The sequence below is a fragment of the Tupaia chinensis genome, unplaced genomic scaffold, assembly GCF_000334495.1.
Source record: "Tupaia chinensis unplaced genomic scaffold, TupChi_1.0 Scaffold143923_1, whole genome shotgun sequence".
Taxonomy (NCBI): Eukaryota; Metazoa; Chordata; class Mammalia; order Scandentia; family Tupaiidae; genus Tupaia; species Tupaia belangeri.
In genome coordinates, this window is record NW_006203774.1 from 182,080 (window position 1) to 188,981 (window position 6,902).

Consider the following 6,902-nt stretch of genomic DNA (forward strand, 5'->3'; position numbering starts at 1 on the left):
CCTGGGGCTGAGCACTCGGCGGCACCCACTCCCTCCCCGCAGGCCCTGGAATCCCGGGCACAGGTGGAGGGTGGGGCCGCGCTCCGGCAAACTGGACCGCGCCGGCCCCGCGGGGCGGAGCTCAGCCTGCACAGCGGCCCTGCACAGTGGCCCAGGGGCTAAGCGCGCGGGACTGGGCTTCGCTGGCCAGGACACCGCGCCCGGAGCGGACACCCAGAAGTATCACAAGAGCTTGCTAAAGCCTTGGCATGATTTTCCCTGTCCATATTCGATCGTTGTGGAGCTACTGTCGAAATGATCCGGTCGGGTTTCTTGCCGGGCTCAGCGCTAGGGTGGTGATATAATAGGACCGCGAACACTTGAGGAGCACTGACACTACCCGCGCTGTTCGAAGCGCTTCACACGGATCGTTTACCTGGATGGGGCGACGAAAGTCGCTATTTCGCTCCCCCAGCACGGTTCGCCAGTTGCTCTGCACGCGCCTCGTGGAGCGAGCGTACACTGGGGCACGCTCCCGCGCTGGATACTGTCCCGACTGCGCAGGTGTGGCTGCCAACCTCCGAGGCTCAGTGTGTCGGAGACTGTGTAGGTCACCGGGCCCCGTTTTGAATCTGACGTTTCCCGGCTGCCTCAGGTTCTCCCACTTCAACATTCTGGACTCCACTAAACCCGCCTCGACTTCCAAAAGCTGTCGCCTCAAGCTGGGAAAACCCAATAGTGGAATGATCACTTTTCAGCCAGGGGTGCCGCGCTCATGCATAATGAAGTAAGGCGCACAAAGGGCAGAATTCTTTCCTGCTCTCCTGGGAGAGGCCCCCGGCAGGGCTGCCCAAACTGCACACCAGCCTGGTGGAGGATCCCGGGTCTGGGGGTCCAGGAACCCTTCCACCCATCCGGATGCTGGGGTCATCACTGGAAGAGATCCCAGCTCAGGTTGCTGGCGAGCATTTCTTAGAAATTCTAGTCCCTCCTGAGGCCAGCCAGAGGGTGGGGAGTCCTACACACTCGGGGCGCATGTGCATATGTGCCCAAAACCAAGAGAATGGAGGAAAAGGGTCTGCACTGTGGCCATGCCCCTGGGGATGATTTCTCTCCCTCCCCCCCCAGCTCAGGCACCCTATGGAAAAGCTAGCACACAAAAAGCCTGGTCCTTCCCTTTTTTCTGCCCCTAGTCACAGATTCCTGGCTCAGCAGAGGGCCCTGGGAAGGGAGGAAGAAGGGAGGGACTATCTCTGGGTCCCAGATATATTCACCTGGGTGTGACCACCAACGGGCAGTGGGAAACTACACCTTCCGGTTAACACACGGCACTGTGGGCTCCGGTCAGTCCTGGCCTGTGGGCCTCTGTCCTCACTGCTCATGGATACAGGACCACCTTCTCCCCCAGGCTAGGGACTCCTGCCTTTCCTAACTCTTCCTCACCTGGGCTTCTCCCCCTACACTACTGAGGCCTCAAACTTGAACCTCACTCTGCCAGGCAGGCCTGGGCTGGGGAATCCCCAGGGCCCAGGATAGCACATGCTTCATGGCTGTGACCTTTGCAGGCAGACCTGGTACCAACCTGGCCAGCTGGGTGACCTTGGGGAAGTTTTCATCTTAAGGAGTACAGTGCTCCTTAGGCTTCCCACCAACAGGTGGTGGGGTAATGTCAATATATTCCTGAAGACGGCAGTGCCTGCCGATGGAGGGATGTTTTCACTGCCTTCTCCCCTGGTGGGAGATGAAAGCCTGCAGCTGTCAGACCACCCCTGCTCTCCTGAGGCTCCACTGTGTTGTGGTAGAGGTGGCAATGCCAGGATGTCGTAGTGGTGGGAGGGCAGTCGGACACCATCTTGCTCTGGGAGCTCCTGGCGGGGTGTGTTGCTGCCTCTCCCTGGCTGTGAGCCCCGGCCACCTGCACTGACATTCAACAGGCTGCCCTTGTTTCTGCCTCTGGTCACTAATCCCAAGCCCACCAGCGGCTTTCCAACTCATTCAGCATTTCTGAGACTAAAGCCATCCTTTTCAAATTTAGGAGAAAGAGGCACGAAAATAACCAAAATGCCACATGCCTGGTTTTTTGTATCCCCCATTTTAATTTTTCTTTTTTGGGGGAGAGATTTTTGCTATAGGGTGCATGTGCTTGCTGAAGAAATGGAGAGAGAGACACTGAGACATTGTCCCCTCGGGGGGATGGCCACACCGCAATCCCTTCTCCTTCATTCTCCTCAGGATTTCAGGCACGCACGTGATGGCCCAACGTGAGTTTCAAGCAGCTGGGTCTGAGACTCGAACCATGGTTGACCATGTGGGAGTTCAGTGCCTTAACCACCGTGCTACCTGCTGGCCCCTGTATCTCTCTTTTTAAAGTTTATCTGTTTCTTCTGAGAGAGCGAGAGAGCGAGCACCCCCAACAAGGCCTATACACCGTGATCCGCTCTGAGGCTTAGCCAGTCCTGGGGCCCAGCCATGTGTGCCTCGCATTTGTGGGGAGGTCTCGGGATGCAACCCCGAACCTTCCCACGTGGGTCAGCCTTGCAGAGCCTTACGTTTTTATCACAGGCCACTGCCTGGTCCCTGGCATCTCTTTTTAAAACAACCCATGGAGCTGGCCCCACAGCACAGGGGTCAGGGGCTGCACAGAGGAAGCTGAATCCTATGCGGCCAACCAGGGTTTGAGCCTGGCCCCGGGGCTTGAAAACCACACTGGGAGCATGTGTGTATGCCTGGGATCCTCATGGGGCGGATCAGAGGGGAAAGGACTTGGCCTGACCAGGCACCTCTGTGGAGGGTGTCCACGCTCGCTCTCACACATGCCGGGAGCCTTCCCGTGCAAGACTGCCTTGCAGTGCCCTCCTGACCACAGCATCGCCCTCTGGCCCTGAAATCGTGCTGAACATTCTATTTAATCCAGTACATCAAAATATTACCTGTCAGCATCTTTTGGGGGTTTACAATCTAAAAGTTTTTAATTACGTGTTCCTGGATGTACCTGCAGGGGTACGGCGTGACTTCAGCATGACACAGTTCTCAGGCCATCAGCACCCCCTGTTCTCGCTCTGAGCCACTTGCCATCACCTCGCATCCCGTGCAAGACTGCCTTGCAGTGCCCTCCTGACCACAGCATCGCCCTCTGGCCCTGAAATCGTGCTGAACATTCTATTTAATCCAGTACATCAAAATATTACCTGTCAGCATCTTTTGGGGGTTTACAATCTAAAAGTTTTTAATTACGTGTTCCTGGATGTACCTGCAGGGGTACGGCGTGACTTCAGCATGACAGTTCTCAGGCCATCAGCACCCCCTGTTCTCGCTCTGAGCCACTTGCCATCACCTCGCGTTGGGGGCATTCGTTCCAACATTCCATCGGGGGCAAGCCTAGGTACGTTATTTTCCTGTGTGTAGTGCACCTCCAAACCCCAGCATGCGGTTTACATCGCCAGCACATGTCAACATGGGCGAGCCACGCTTCGCTGCTCATGGCTCGCACGCCGCACTGCACAGTACCCTGCCCGACACCAGGACGCAGCAGGGACCAGAACGGACGCGCTCTCCGCCCCCACGCGGCTGACAGCCTAGTGTGGGAGACAGATAATAAGGAAGCAAGTGGTTTTGGAGAGGAAGCGGCTTGAGAATGCCCAGGTCGTCAGTAAAGCCCTCTGGGGCTCGGACCCGAAGGAGGGGACGCTGACCATGGGGCGTCACTACCTGTGTCCATACTTGCCGCCAAATAATGCTGTTAAACGAACCACTCCCAAATTCCGAGGCATCGCACAGCTAGTGACTCCGCTCGTGAGCCCACGGGCAGGGGACAGTCCTCTGGCCCCAGGTGGGCTCCTGTGTGCATCTCTGGGCGGCAGCAGGTCAGGCTGCCAACGAGTGGGATGACCTGGGCTCCATTCCATGTGTCTTCTCACCCTCCAGCAGGCTAGCCTGAGCCTGTCTTCTGCGGAGGCAGGAGTCCAAAAGGGGACATGAAAGGGCTTGAGGTTTCCCAAGGCTCAGGCTGAGAACCACATCGCTCTGCCACATTCTCCTGGCCAAGGTGGGTCCCCAGGCCAGCCGAGGCTTTGGCGGAGATGCTGGTCACACCACACAAGGTGCAGACACAGGGAGGGTGGGGCAGGCAGGTGGGTCTGTGCAGCTCACCTCCCGTATTACTCTGAAAAACCTCTCCATTGTTATAGGAAACCGTAACGGTTCTAAACTTCTGTGTGTCCCGTAAAGAACCTCCAAGTACAAAAATTAAAAAGAAAAAAAAAAACCTACAGGGAAAAATGAGCAAAATTACTCTTATAGTGGAAGATTTCCACATCTTTTGTAAGCAGACAAAAAAATGGTAAAGGTATAGAAGACCTGAACGCAATATAAACCCAACTTGGTGCAGGTGTTTATGTGGCCGAGGATACTGACAGCCCACTCTGTGTTCGAGGCACTTTTCGAGGTGGCTGAGGACAGGGTGGTGAGGAAAGTCAGCCGCCCCTGTCCTGCCGAGTCTCTGTTCTCCCAGAAGACGTCCACAGTAAATGACTTCACGGTAAGACAAACACGACTGTGGGAACAGCAGGAGGGAGAGGAGCTGAGTGCTGGGTGGTCGGGGAGGGCTTCAGTCACCAGGACAGGGAAGGCACTATCGGGGACATGCCACCTGGATGCGGCCAGGGAGGGGCAGGTGCAGATGGTGGGAATGGCAAGTACCAAGGTCCAGGTGGGAGGGGGCTGGCAGGGCTAGTGCAGACAGAGCAGGTTTGGCAAGGGAGGGGACAGGAGTCCTGGGTCAGATCTGCCAGCCTTTTGGCCTTTTGATTTTCATCTTAGTGACAGAAGTCCCTGGGGGTTTGATCAGGGGAGTCACACAGCTTGAGGGGTGAGGACCTCAGGGAGCGGAGTTTCTGAGGCAAAGGTCAGGAAGCCAGCCCTCCTCTAGGGGTGGGTACCAACCCTGCCAGGTGACATGTCACCAGGGAATTCTCTTTGCTTTGTCTTTTAACTACCATGACAGCAGTTTAGTCCCCAAAGGATGTCACCACCTTCAGAGAATGGATTCCAATTATCCTGGAAAACAAGGTAATTGGGATTAGGATAGTATCCCTCTTCTCAATTCTCCCCAAGAAAACCAAGTCAAGGTGAAAACAAAGAGCAGCTCCAGACCGTGTCCCCCTCCCCTCTGGGAAACCCAGCAAGGCATTGGGAGCCACCTGAGGTGTGAAACTACTGTTAGTTTCAAGTCTCTTTCTTTCTTTCTTTTTAAATTATTATTTAATTTTACTTATTCATTAATTTATTTTAATTTGACCAGAGAGAGACACACAGAGAGGAAAAGTGAGAAAGCAAGCTACCAGGTCCAAGACTCGAACCATGGTCAGTCATGTGGGAGTGTCCAGTACCTTAACCACCACGCCACCTCCTGGCCCCAGTTTCAAGTCACTTTTAAGATATAATCTTTTCTTTAAAAGAATTATTTTATTTAATTTCACTTACTTATTTTAATTTGACCAGGGAGGTACAGAACAAGAGAGAGCCAGAGAAGTAGAAAGTGAGAAAGCAAGACACCAGGCCTAGGACTCGAACTGTGGTCAGCCATGTGGGAGTCCAGCGCACTTACCCACCACGCCACCTGCTGGCCCCTCAAGATATAATCTTACCTGAAAGAAATGAATGGAGGCCTGTGGGAGGCTGTGTACCAGCGAGTCTGCAAGGTCATTAGGTTTTGGTTTCTCAGAAAGCAAACAATTACACAACGCCAAAGGCCACAATTGGCTCCCCTTCAAAACTTCACCTTCAAAGCCATACTCTGATTGGCTACTTCCCACAGCAAATCGGTGAGCTTAGAATCCCTCAGATTTGCACATCCGGTATCTCATGATTGGTCCACAAAAGCAACCAATCATAACCCACCTTTTAACAACCAATCACTGCCCACCAACATGTATATAACCACGATCCCTGGCCCACAATCTCCAGACGACCCTGAAGACCCTGAAGACCTGTGACACTGCATGGTCTCCAGACGACCCTGAAGAATTGTAACACCACGTTGTCTCTGGACAACCCTGAAGAGTTGTGACACTGCGTCGTCTCCAGACGACCCTGAAGAGCTGTGACACTGTGTCGTCTCCGTGCTGCCCACAATAAACGGACAACCCTGAAGAGTTGTAACACTGCGCCATTCGTTCAGTCTCTCACTCCTTCCCTCAGGAAACCTGTTCGACTGTCCCCCGGGTCAGGACAGGGGCCAGTCATGCCTGCTGGTTAAAGTGGCCAGATGCCACATGGCTAACAGCATGGTTCGAGTCCTGGATCCAGTTGCTTGAAAAACACTCTAGGCGTGCATGATCAAAATCCCAAGAGGAGGATGAAGGCCATTCATCCTGCACGGTGCGCTCTCTCTCTCTCTCTCTCTCTCTCTCTCGAGTGAGTGCACATGCCCTACAGCAAAACAAACAATGAAATGAACGGGTGCTTTCAGTCCACAAATAATCTCTACTTTGTGCATCTACTATGTGCCAGACATGCTTCCAGGTCCTAGGGATACAGCAGAAAACCAGACAGGCCAACGTCCTGTCTCCTTGGGAAAGATAAACGTGCAAACTAGGTGATGTTAGATAAATGTCCTGGAAGAGAAAAAAGCAGGGCAGTGTTTGCAACACTTGATAAGAGGCAGGCAAGTCTTTTTTTTGGAGAGGTTTTTGCTATAGGCTGCATGAGCTCGCCAAAAAGACAGAGAGAGAAGGAGAGACAAAAAGCGAGAAATCATCCATCAGGGAGGGTGGCCACACCACAATCCCTTTTCCTCCATTCTCCTCTCAGGATCTTGGGCACACATGCACAAGCACCCAGCGTGAGTTTAAGCTGCCGGGTGTGGGACTCGAACCGTGGTCGACTACATGGGAGTCTAGCAACGTAGCCATTAACCCAACTGC

At 53.9% G+C, this 6,902-nt stretch overlaps 2 long non-coding RNA genes across 3 annotated transcripts in view; one reads left to right on the forward strand and one right to left on the reverse strand.

The window, feature by feature from the left end:
- The window catches only part of LOC106733503 (uncharacterized), an 8,722-nt gene extending 2,674 nt beyond the window's left edge, over positions 1–6,048 (forward strand). Inside the window, exons 1-4 of one of the 2 annotated variants that reach the window (XR_001369550.2) lie at positions 3,109–3,361; positions 4,367–4,516; positions 4,982–5,046; positions 5,944–6,048. This is a non-coding gene — a long non-coding RNA (uncharacterized LOC106733503). Of the gene's footprint in view, positions 1–3,108; positions 4,517–4,981; positions 5,047–5,943 lie in introns of those variants that run through there. The other variant, XR_003547365.1, reaches the window with a different exon arrangement.
- On the reverse strand, positions 4,256–5,733 carry LOC114005519 (uncharacterized). The gene is made up of 3 exons (XR_003547366.1): positions 5,585–5,733; positions 4,921–5,034; positions 4,256–4,531 (listed from the first exon to the last, which is right to left on the reverse strand). It is a non-coding gene; the product is annotated as an uncharacterized LOC114005519 (long non-coding RNA).
- Positions 6,049–6,902: the final 854 nt, after the last annotated feature.